This window comes from Ranitomeya imitator, chromosome 5 (assembly GCF_032444005.1).
Source record: "Ranitomeya imitator isolate aRanImi1 chromosome 5, aRanImi1.pri, whole genome shotgun sequence".
NCBI classification, from domain to species: Eukaryota; Metazoa; Chordata; class Amphibia; order Anura; family Dendrobatidae; genus Ranitomeya; species Ranitomeya imitator.
Window position 1 is genome coordinate 304,269,546 of NC_091286.1, and position 13,024 is coordinate 304,282,569.

The 13,024-nt window shown below is 40.5% G+C and overlaps 1 protein-coding gene across 2 annotated transcripts in view; it reads right to left on the reverse strand.

Annotated features, from left to right (window-relative positions):
* Positions 1-13,024, reverse strand: part of GRIK2 (glutamate ionotropic receptor kainate type subunit 2) — a 1,405,635-nt gene that overhangs the window by 413,158 nt on the left and 979,453 nt on the right. The window lies entirely within an intron of this gene.

A 13,024-nucleotide genomic window follows, 5' to 3' on the forward strand; every position in this document is an offset into this window, starting at 1 on the left:
TTACCCGCTGGCTGCATGCTGGCTGCAATATTGGATTGATGTTCATTCTCTGTCCTCCATAGTACACACCTGCGCAAGGCAAGATTGCCTTGAAATTAATCTTCACGGACATGGAACAGCTAAGACTCTTATATGATTTGAGTAGATTTTCCACCAACTTCTCACAGTTATTTGCTCTTTAGTACCCCCAAAAATAAGATACCACTAATTCAAATTCTACCTGTGCAGCCTTTTCCTTGCCCTGCAACAAATGGAGAAACTGCTCATCTTAAAGCTTACAATTCTGACTTCCACTAAATAATCCTTCCTTTATCTCTGCGTCAGTCTACGTCGCTGATTCTTGGATCCTTCCACTTCAGCGCATTTTTGGCTTCACTTATTCGGCTTTCGGCAGTTGGTGAGATCGTTCTTGTTTTAACATTTTTTGACTATGTATAACATCTCATTTGCCTTACCCCCTCCCGCCTGCCTATTATTGGATACCTGCTAATACCTATACATACAAGGTTACCTGGCTTAGCATTTCTTGCACTTATGTATATTTTTGCTATTAACTAGTGGTATCTTGATAGTGTGGGACAGCATACGTTGCACGTGTGTGGCCGTTCCCACTAATTTTCTATTGTGGTATCGCCCATAAGTGATGTTTTTTCCTACAGGCCACATCATTTAGTACCACTATAGGTTTATTATTTTGGGGTGACACTATTTGTTTTTGTTGTTGTCTATGCTTTTACCTTGTACATATTAAAGGTTACGTTTTAATTCCTACTATAGCTATGCTCCTGACACAAAGTCCACTACTTATTCCTTGAAACTCATTTCATAGTGGGGGGCACCATGAAGAAATAGCAATTGGTAGTGTGATTTGATGGCTCTCTCTAAATCACTGGGACTTCAAAAAGCATAGATTGCCTCTTCCCATGCAACCACTTAGTAAGATGTGATGCACATCTATTGCAGTATATGTGTGGAGCCAAACTATTGTCCTGATTTCATATTTTGTTTTCAAAATACAGGTTGTAGACTTTCCTTATCATGGTAGTCAAGTTTCACATTTGTGAAGCAAAAGTGACTACTCTGCATATGTAACAAAAACTGTCCACTTTGTTAATGCAAGTTAGAGTAATATCTGAAGAAACATATACAAACATTTTAATATACTAAAAAAGTAAGTTAAGTTATCCTAATTCATCAATCCTAATCCATATTTACTTACATCCAAGTTTAAAGAAAGTGTTTATAACCTCTGCATTTACTATGCTATAAAGGCCTTTGGCTAATTGATGCCAAGTTAGTTTCCCCAGACTTGTTGACCCCCCTTGAAAGTTTTCACTACTCTGTGGGTAAGATAATATGATTTGCAGGATTTGGAGTCATTGCCATATCTTGCAAATCTTGTGCATGCACGCAGCTCTATTCGACAGTGTCATTAAGCCTATGAAGCTGGGTGTACACTTCCCGGCTTCAGAGGGCCATTGTGCATGACCGAAAGTGCAGAAGATGCACGGGAGTTATCTAAATACTTCTTTTCAACATTGATGTACATGAATAACATTAGAAAAGGCTGGGTAGGCAGGGAATTTAATGATTCGTATGTGAATGATTCCGGGTTGGAGGGCATGGAGGATTTGACAAGTTCCTTTTAAGTTCAACCGTTTTCAACTCTGAACCAATTTTTGCTGTAGAACAGTGAGATAAATTGTTTTCTTTGACATGCTGGAATACATTGAATTGAATGATCTGGAGCTATTACAAGTTTTCACTCTGTATTGCTGACAATATATAACAATGGCAATGGACAAAAACAGCTTTAAATTATATAGCCTGGGGGAAAAAAGACAATTTTGGAAATGTCTCTCTTGTGAATGCTAATTACCATATGAATATATAGATTCAGGTATTATATCAGAGAAGAAGTTGGAAAAATACTATATTTTGATACTCTGGGTTTTGAAGATAACCATTCACAATATACTGTAAAACATTACCTTTAATGCTTTTCATAAAACAAATACTACATTATAGACGTATTTATGCTGTCCACTATACTGGCATTATTCTGCAACACACTTCATAACCTTTTTCTCCATAACTCTAATCATCAGGATAATGTTGCACACACAAAATAGGGAAAATACTGTAGGGCAATACTATTTGCTAAGAGATAAGCATAAGCGACAGTAGCGCTAAGTTGAAGGCACAAAATCTATAAAATCATGGAAAGCTGCAATTGTTGCTCAGTGTCTAGATGCAATGTATCTTCCTGATGTATATGTCAGAAAAGGAAACTGTCAAGTTTAGGTGGGCTGCACTGCAGAAATGAAGCATTTTGGGATTCCAGTTTTATATTAATAAAACATATTTCTGTATCAGAGACGCATTGTTATTAACGCCTTTACACCCAAGGGTGTTTGAAAGTTAATGACCAGGCCAATTTTTACAATTCTGACCACTGTCCTTTTATGAGGTTATAACTCTGGAATCCTTCAATGGATCCTGGTGATTCTGACACTGTTTTCTCGTGAAATATTGTACTTCATAAAAGTGGTACAATTTATTTGCTATTACCTGCGTTTATTTGTGAAAAAAATGGAAATTTGGTGAAAATTTAGCAATTTTCCAAATTTGAATTTTTATGCCCTTAAATCAGAGTCACACAAAATACTTAATAAGTAACATTTCCTACATGTCTACTTTAAATCAGCACAATTTTTTTTGTTAGGCAGTTAAAAGGTTTAAAAATAGACCAGCAATTTCTCATTTTTACAACACCATTTTTTTAGGGACCACATCACATTTGAAGTCATTTTAAGGGGTCTATATTATAGAAAACAACCAAGTGTGACACCATTCTAAAAACTGCACCCCTCAAGGTGCTCAAAACCACATTCAAGAAGTTTATTTACCCTTCAGGTGTTTCACAGGAATTTTTGGAATGTTTAAAAAAATGTACATTTAACTTTTTTTCACAAAAAATTTATTCAGCTCCAATTTATTTTATTTTACCAAGGGTAACAGGAGAAATTGGACCCCCCAGTTGTTGTACAATTTGTCTTGAGTACGCCGATACCCCATATGTGGGGGTAAACCACTGTTTAGGTGCATGGCAGACCTCAGAAGGGAAGGAGCGCCATTTGAGTTTTTTCAATGCAAAATTGACTGGAATTCAGATGGGACGCCATGTTGCGTTTGTAAAGCCCCTGATGTGCCTAAACATTTAAATCCCCCACAAGTGACACCATTTTGGAAACTAGACCGCCTAAGGAACTTATTTAGATGTGTGGTGAGCATTTTGACCCACCAAGTGCTTCACAGAAGTTTATAATGCAGAGCCGTAAAAATAAAAAATCATGTTTTTTCACAAAAATGATATTTTCGCCGCCAATTTTTTATTTTCTTAAGGATAAAAGATGGAATTGGACCCCAAAAGTTGTTGTGCAATTTGTCCTGAGTACGCTGATACCCCATATGTGGGAGTAAACCACTGTTTGGGCACATGACAGAGCTCGGAAGAGAAGGAGCGCCGTTTGACTTTTCAATGCAAAATTGACTGGAATTGAGATGGGACATCATGTTGCATTTGGAGAGCCCCTGATGTGCCTAAACAGTAGAAACCCCCAATTCTAACTGAAACCCTAACCCAAACACACCCCTAACCACACCCCTAACCCTAATCCCAACCCTAACCACACCCCTAACCCTAATCCCAACCCTAACCACACCCCTAACCCGAATCCCAACCATAACCCTAACCACACCCGTAACCCTGACACACCTCTAACCGTAATCCCAACCGTAAATGTAATCCAAACCCTTGCCCTAAACTTAGCCTCAACCCTAACCCTAGCCCTAACCCTAGCCCTAACCCTAGCCCTAACCCTAACCCTAGCCCTAACCCTAGCCCTAACCCTAACCCGAACACTAACCCTAGCACTAGCCCTAGCCCTAACACTAACCCTAGCCCTAACCCTAGCTCTAACCCTAACCCTAATGGGAAAATGGAAATTAATACATTTTTAAAATTTTTAATTTTCCCTAACTAAGGGGGTGATGAAGGGGGGCTTGATTTACTTTTATAGCAGGTTTTCTAGCGGATTTTTATGATTGGCAGCCGTCACACACTAAAAGACGCTTTTTATTGCAAAAAAAAACCATTTTTTGCGTTAGCACATTTTGAGAGCTATAATTTTTCCATATTTTGGTCCACAGAGTCATGTGAGGTCTTGTTTTTTGCGGGACGAGTTGACGTTTTTATTGGTAACATATTCAGGCATGTGACATTTTTTTATTGCTATTTATTCTGATTTTTATGAGGCAGAATGACCAAAAACCATCTATTCATGAATTTCTTTGCGGGGCGTTTATATCGTTCCGCTTTTGGTAAAATGGATAAAAACTATTTTATAGAAAAAATAATTATTTTTGCATCGCTTTATTCTGAGGACTATAATTTTTTTATTTTTTTGCTGATGATGCTGTATGGTGGCTCATTTTTCGTGGGACAAGATGACGTTTTCAGCGGTCCTATGGTTATTTATATCCGTCTTTTTGATCGCGTGTTATTCCACTTTTTGTTTGGCGGTATGATAATCAAGCGTTGTTTTTTGCCTCTTTTTTTACGGTGTTCTCTGAAGGGGTTAACTAGTGGGACAGTTTTATAGGTCGGGTCGTTATGGACGCGGCGATACTAACTATGTGTAATAGAAAAAAATAGGCTATAAGCCGCAGCAAGCTCACCAACCAGACCATAGATAATTGAGCACGGAGATTCATCCAGACCAAGACGCCAAGCAATTGCAGTATACGAAAACGTGGAAACTCCAGCTCCAATAAAATGGCAAAATTCTTTATTAGTCCAACTACATTAAAACGGACATCCTTACAGAGTAAACAGGGCGCAGGTGGTTACATGAATATAGGCAATGCGTTTCGATCACACAGGATCTTATTCATGCCCATGGCATGAATAAGATCCTGTGTGATCGAAACGCATTGCCTATATTCATGTAACCACCTGCGCCCTGTTTACTCTGTAAGGATCTAATGAAGTTGGACTAATAAAGAATTTTGCCATTTTATTGGAGCTGGACTAACTATGTGTACTTTTTTTTTTTTTTATTTAGATAAAGAAATGTATTTATGGGAACAATATATTTTTTCTTTTAGGAATTTTTTTTAAATTTCTTTTACACATCTGAATTTTCTTTTCACACTATAAATTTTCCCCGGGGGCATATCATGTTATAGTGTAAGATCGCTAATCTTACACTTTGCTGTGTACTGTGTCAGATCTGGCGTTCACTCCTGGAGGCTTCCCGGCGCCTGCTCTGAGCAGGTGCTGGTAAGCCACCTCCCTGCAGGACCCGAATGCAGCCCCGTGGCCATTTTGGATCTGGGGTCTGCAGGGAGAAGAAGGTAGGAGACCCTCGGAGCAATGCAATCACATCGCGTTGCTCCGAGGGTCTCAGAGAAGCCCGCAGGGAGTCCCTCCCTGTGCGATGCTTCCCTATAGTGCCTGAATACTGCGATCATTTTTTCTCGCAGTTCCGGGTGTTAATGTGCCGGGGCGGTCCGTGGCCGCTCCTGGCACATAGTGCCGCGATCCGCCGTGCTCCCCCCGTAAGCATGGCCGATCTCTATGACGTACTATCCCATCAGTGGGCATACGGGCCCACCCTACCTCGACAGGATAGTACGTCTAATGTCAGAAAGGGGTTAATAAATAAAAGATAGGAATCTAAAGACTCTTCCTTTCTATAATGCAAAGCACCTAAACTTGACATGTTCCATTTTGCCTTATCATGTGACTTTATGATAGGAGGATTCCCTAACGAAGCCAACATATGGATAGGAGATGTGAGTTGGCTTTCCATCCTATTGTTTATCACAGGTTATTGATTTATGAACAATAACAAATACTACAGTAGATCTATTGGTCTAGATTTCTGTTTACATATTGTCAATGGTTATGAATATTTCATATCAGTTAGTGGACGCTAAGAAACATTGATATTTTTTATGTACAGTGTCTTGAAAATGTATTCATACCTTGTGAACTTTTCCACATTTTTTCACATTTCACCCACAAACTTATGTATCCTAAGAATACAAAGTTTCATAGAGAAGTCACTATATATAAAAAGGGGCAAGTTATGGAATTGAAATGAATAAGATTAGTACATCAAGGCATACCCAAAGGATTAGCATTTACAAAAGTACAATTTCAGAATTTATTCTACAGAATCCTACCTCCCTTCTTGAAAGTAATTTTCATGTATCCAATGCTTGGTCAGGATAGGCATAGATGAGCAATGTAAACTGAATTCATTTTGAATTTTTAGTAATTTGATAAACCATGGGAAATTTGCACAATTATTGATTTTTATAAGTGAGAATCTGCTAAAATTGATCCTACTACTTTCACATTGCAGAAAATTCCATAAGTCAGAGAAAGATCATATTATCTTGGAAGCTTCCTCATGATGCCTTGCAAATATCACATGGGATAGAACAGTCAGTAAGGAGGGACCATCATAGTCTCTATAATGCAGAAGCTAGAAATGTATCAACCATTTTGCTTTGAATCTTTATAGTGAGAGGATGTCACAACACACAGCTTAGCTATACCGATAGGGACAAAAGCCATAAATAACTGAAAAAACTGTATGCATAGTCTGTGTGACGCAGAGCCGTTAAGAATATTGGTGTGAGATGAAACGAAACTAGTCTCACATGTTTTCATCACAATTGAAGGCTTTGAAGAACTTTTATTTCCGTATGAATCAATTCAGTGTTAATACAATATCTTTCAAATTTTAACAAATTTAGCGCATTTGAATTTTTAAAGATTAATTCAGTACCACTATCAGAAAAACACGTGTTGGTCAAAAACTATCACTACAGATTCCAAAAATAGGGTAAGTTATTAGGGTTTTCATAATATTATTGTTCAGTTTTCTGTAATTGTAACATGGTACCCAAAATCCAGTACAGCAAAATTTGCACTCCAAATGTTAAATAATGTTTCTTTTCTATACAGAGCCTAGCACGCAAGTAGCAGTCAACAAACACACATGGCTTTACTTACAAAGAAATTGCATGGTAAAATATAGGGCATTTTAATCTATTATTTTTTTTTATTAAAAATAATATTTGTGGCCCTTTTTCCCAGGGCCATTTTGCGTGTTTTCCTTTTTCTTCACCTTCCTCAGAGAGCCATAACTTTTTAATATTTCTATCATTATAGACTTTTGAATGGCATCATTGATTTTACCATATAGTGCAATGGAAAATGAGAAAAAAATTCCAAGTGTGGTGAAATTGAAAAAAAAAAGTGAAATTCCACAATTGTTTTTTATTCATCATGATTACCATATTGTAAAACTGACATGGCAATATGATTCCCCAGGTAATTATGAGTATGGAGATACTAAACATGTATTGTTTATATTTTTATTAGCTAATTAAAAAAAAATTGAAATTTGTAACAAAGCAAATGTTTTTGGTTCAATTGCTATTTTTCAAGACCCGTAACATTTTAGTTTTGGGGGCTTTGGGGCTATGGTTTCTTAGTATTATATTGCATTTTTTTGTAAATTCTTTATTTATGAATTTTGAAATAAGCAGTACAACAGCAAAGATAGATTAACACATGAACAATTACGATGGATGAACTAGAATCTGCTATTAAAGCAAGTCCCAAAAGGAAAAGCCCAGGCCCAGATGGCTACTCCATACCGTACTATACATTTTTTTTAGAGAAAAACTCTCCCCTTACTTGTTAAAATATTTTAACTAGAGCAATCCCTAGTAAAATAGAAGCACTCTCTGCCCACATCACACTTATCCCAAAGGATGGTAAAGACCCATCTCTGTGCATCAGCTACCGACCTATTTCTTTGATTAATAATTACATCAATTTTATGCAAACATCTTAGCCTTTAGAATTCAGAATTTACTACCTGACTTGATCGACCCTGAGCAGGTGGGCTTTGTGAGAGGAAGGGAAGAAAAAGATAATGTCATCAAAACCCTGAGCATTATTAACTTTACAAAACTTAGAAACATACAGACTGCCTTTTTATAGACTGATGCTGAAAAGGCATTTGATCGCATCAATTGAGAATTCATGGATAAAGTGCTGACAAAATTTGGCTTCCCTGCTTCTTTCACTGTAAAAATACTGGCTCTTTATCCTAAACCTCGGCTTGGCTGAAGATTAATAATGAACTTTCTTCTAGCTTTGGGAGAAAAAATGGGACGAGACAGGGTTGTTCCCCCCCCCCCCCCCCTTGTTTGCTTTGGTCATCACTTTCCTGCAAAAGATAAGACAAAACCCCACAATCCAGGGTATAAAATGTGGTGAAAAGGAACATAAAATAGCTGCATTTGCAGATAATATCCTCTTCTCACTGACCCATGGAAATCTATTAAACCATTAATCAAAGAAATGTGTATAGTTGGTGTTGTATCAAATTTTAAAATAAACTTCTCTAAATCTGAATAATCAAATATTAACGTAAAGCCCGAAAACTGGACCCTTTTTATCCAAGATATCTCCATTCAAAAATAATTGTTCACATATTATGTACACAATTCCATCCCTTCTCTATATAACATACATTTTATAACTGTACTCCACAAACTAGAATACGATATTTCCTCATGGAAGGAGTGCCTATTTCCTGGTTTGGTAAAATTATTCTAATAAAAATGATCATTCTACCCAAAATATTATTTTTTCTTCAAGTTTTACCAGACATCCCACAATCCTCTGTCCTCCTCCTCCTGGACCTATCATCTGCCTTTGACACAGTGGATCATTCCCTATTACTACAGACGCTCTCATCCCTTGGCATCACAGAGTTGGCCTTATCCTGAATCTCGTCATATTTAACAGACCGGACATTCAGCGTCTTCCAATCAAACACCACCTCCACACCTTGCCCCCTATCTTTTGGAGTCCCGCAAGGTTCAGTCCAAAGGCCCCTGGCCTGGGGCAGCTCATAGAATCTTACGGCTTTCAGTGTCACCTCTATGCTGATGACACACAGATCTACATCTCTGGACCAGATATCACCACCCTACTAACCAGAATCCCTCACTGCCTGTCCACTGTTTCATCCTTCTGCTCCACTAGATTTCTAAAACTTAACATGGACAAAACAGAATTCATCATCTTTCCCCATCTCATGCAACCTACCCAACGAACCTATCCATTACAGTTAACGGCTGCCCACTCTCCCCAGTCCCACAAGCTCACTGCCTCGGGGTAATCCTTGACACTGATCTCTGCTTCAAATCACATATCCAATAAGGATTGCTAAAAAAAATTGGTACAATTGTTTGTGACTAGAGTTGAGCGACCTTGACCTTTTTAGAGTCGAGCCGGGTTTTGCGAAACCCGACTATGTCCAAAGTCGGGTCGAGTGAAATCGGCCGATTATGACGTAAAGTCGGGATCGACCGAAACACGAAACCCAATGCAAGTCAATGGGGCAGCATAGTCGGCAGTGAGTGGGGGCCAGGAAAACACCTAGAGTGCCCATTTTAATGTCAAAACCATCCATTCTTCTTAATGAAGCTTGTCAAGCGTAATTTACCTTAAAATAATTGGAAGGCATTTGAAATTGGGGGTCATTTGGCTAAAGTTGTGGGGGGTAGGGCTGGTTCAAGTAATTAGTGGGCCCAGTAAATCTGGACCACGTCACGGCAGTGGAGCAGGGAGAGGTAAGTATTTCAACTTTGCAAGTGCTGTGATCCTGAGCAAGCAGGGGGGGCCCACTCGTTGGCATTGGCACTGGCACAGGGCCCCTCAAAGTACAGCGGTGTGTTTGCACGGCGGGGGCGCCTCCCACCGGCAGCAACACTTTTGCGTACTATGAGAGGCCCTGTGCCAGTGACGTCGCCAACTAGTATTCCTCCCCCCACCTGATGAAGGAACCTGCACTTTCATCTGCACCTTCCTCTTTGTCCCCGTGTAAGGTGGTATGGTATGCGGGAAGAGCAACCTGACTTTCAGCAGGGTCACAATGTTGTTGTGTAGCGTGCACGGGGAATGTTGCGTTATGGGTCAATGTACCAGCAGACTCATCTATCACTGGCTGGGCAATGGGCACGATGAAGTGGAAACACAGATATAGGCCCAAAGAAGAAAGTGGGCTAAATGCAGTTCAAAATTGGTAACACAGGAATAACCAGGGGGCATTGCAGTGGAGGACAACTGGAATGAGAGGCTGACACAGAGAGTAGGGCCAAATCAGTAAGTAGTCGAAATGCAGTTCAAAATTGGCAACCGTAGTAAACAGGCGGCACAGCTTTGTTCAGTGGAGGAGAACAGCAAGGAGTGGCAGACACCGATAGTAGGCCCCAACCCAACTAGTAGGCCAAATGCAGTCTAACATTAACAACTACTTAACGAGAGGCTGAAAATGGAATTTCAGGACAGGAAACCAGGAGAACAGCAAGGAGTGGCAGACACCGATAGTAGGCCCCAAACCAACTAGTACGCCAAATGCAGTTGTTCCATTTAACCACAATTTAATGAGAGCCTGAAGATAGAAGCTCAGGAAAGGCAACCTGGGGAACACCTTGGAGTGTAACACACCATCTCTCTCCACCCCATACCCATTTTGTAGGCCTAATGCTGTGTACTTTTCTACAACTACTAAACGAGAGTCGGAAGACCGAAGCAATGGCAAGGAAACCTGGGGAACACCTTGGAGTGTAACACACCATCTCTCTCCACCCGATACCCATTTTGTAGGCCTAATGCAGTGTAGTTTTCTACAACTACTAAACGAGAGTCGGAAGATCGAAGCAATGGCGAGGAAACCTGGAGAACACCTTGGAGTGTAACACACCATCTCTCTCCACCCCATTCCCCATTTTTTAGGCCTAATGCAGCCTACTTTCCGACACCTACTAAACGAGAGCATGAAGATCGAAGCTCAGGAAAGGCAACCTGGGGAACACCTTGGAGTGTAACAACAACCTCTCTCTACACCACGGAAGGGCTGATTCTTAGGAAGGAAGGCTGTTGTAAATAAGCATTGCGCGCCCGAGGGTGATTATATTCTTATTCGGTATCTACTCACCCTCGGACGCGCCATGCTTCTTGATTTGTAATTAATGTTTATTTGCAATGTGCTTTTGACTTACTCAATTATTTTTTTAATTATTGATTTTATTAAATTAATAGTTTAACATCTTATTGGAAATAATTTAAAGGAGACGCGACAGGACAACACTCGGTGGATGCCATATCTGTGTTAACAACTCCAAAAAAACCTTTCAGTTAACTTCTTGCAGGAGAAAGTAATTGTAGCTGGTGGACCTTTTTAGTACAGTTCCAGATTTTTGTTGTGTGTTTGTTTTTAATGTTAAAATGTCTGCATTTGAGATCTCAACACGATCTTATTTTTTATAATCAAATTAATTTTTTAAATATTTTATTAGGTTGGTTCAAGGGGTACACGGGCCGCAGTAGACAGGTCAGTGGAGGCCTAGTGGAAGGAGTGACCGCAGACAGGCATCGAAGGCCTAAAATAATAACACATGGCTGTAGGCAATTTTAAATTGGTTCCAGGGTTACACGGGCAGCAGTGGTGTGGTCAGTGGAGGCCTAGTGGAAGGAGTGACCGCAGACAGGCATCGAAGGCCTAAAATATTAACACATGGCTGTAGGCAATTTTAAATTGGTTCCAGGGGTACTTGGGCAGCAGTGCCCTGGTCAGTGTAGTAGTAGTTGAAAGAATGTACCGCAGACAGGCATCGAAGGCCTAAAATAAAAAAATTGGGCTGGCTGTAGGCAATTTTAAATTGGTTCCAGGGTTACACGGGCAGCAGTGGTGTGGTCAGTGGAGGCCTAGTGGAAGGAGTGACCGCAGACAGGCATCGAAGGCCTAAAATAATAACACATGGCTGTAGGCAATTTTAAATTGGTTCCAGGGTTACACGGGCAGCAGTGGTGTGGTCAGTGGAGGCCTAGTGGAAGGAGTGACCGCAGACAGGCATCGAAGGCCTAAAATATTAACACATGGCTGTAGGCAATTTTAAATTGGTTCCAGGGGTACTTGGGCAGCAGTGCCCTGGTCAGTGTAGTAGTAGTTGAAAGAATGTACCGCAGACAGGCATCGAAGGCCTAAAATAAAAAAATTGGGCTGGCTGTAGGCAATTTTAAATTGGTTCCAGGGTTACACGGGCAGCAGTGGTGTGGTCAGTGGAGGCCTAGTGGAAGGAGTGACCGCAGACAGGCATCGAAGGCCTAAAATAATAACACATGGCTGTAGGCAATTTTAAATTGGTTCCAGGGTTACACGGGCAGCAGTGGTGTGGTCAGTGGAGGCCTAGTGGAAGGAGTGACCGCAGACAGGCATCGACGGCCTAAAATAATCACACATGGCTGTAGGCAATTTTAAATTGGTTCCAGGGGTACACGGGCAGCAGTGGTGTGGTCAGTGGAGGCCTAGTGGAAGGAGTGACCGCAGACAGGCATCGAAGGCCTAAAATATTAACACATGGCTGTAGGCAATTTTAAATTGGTTCCAGGGGTACTTGGGCAGCAGTGCCCTGGTCAGTGTAGTAGTAGTTGAAAGAATGTACCGCAGACAGGCATCGAAGGCCTAAAATAAAAAAATTGGGCTGGCTGTAGGCAATTTTAAATTGGTTCCAGGGTTACACGGGCAGCAGTGGTGTGGTCAGTGGAGGCCTAGTGGAAGGAGTGACCGCAGACAGGCATCGAAGGCCTAAAATAATAACACATGGCTGTAGGCAATTTTAAATTGGTTCCAGGGTTACACGGGCAGCAGTGGTGTGGTCAGTGGAGGCCTAGTGGAAGGAGTGACCGCAGACAGGCATCGAAGGCCTAAAATATTAACACATGGCTGTAGGCAATTTTAAATTGGTTCCAGGGGTACTTGGGCAGCAGTGCCCTGGTCAGTGTAGTAGTAGTTGAAAGAATGTACCGCAGACAGGCATCGAAGGCCTAAAATAAAAAAATTGGGCTGGCTGTAGGCAATTT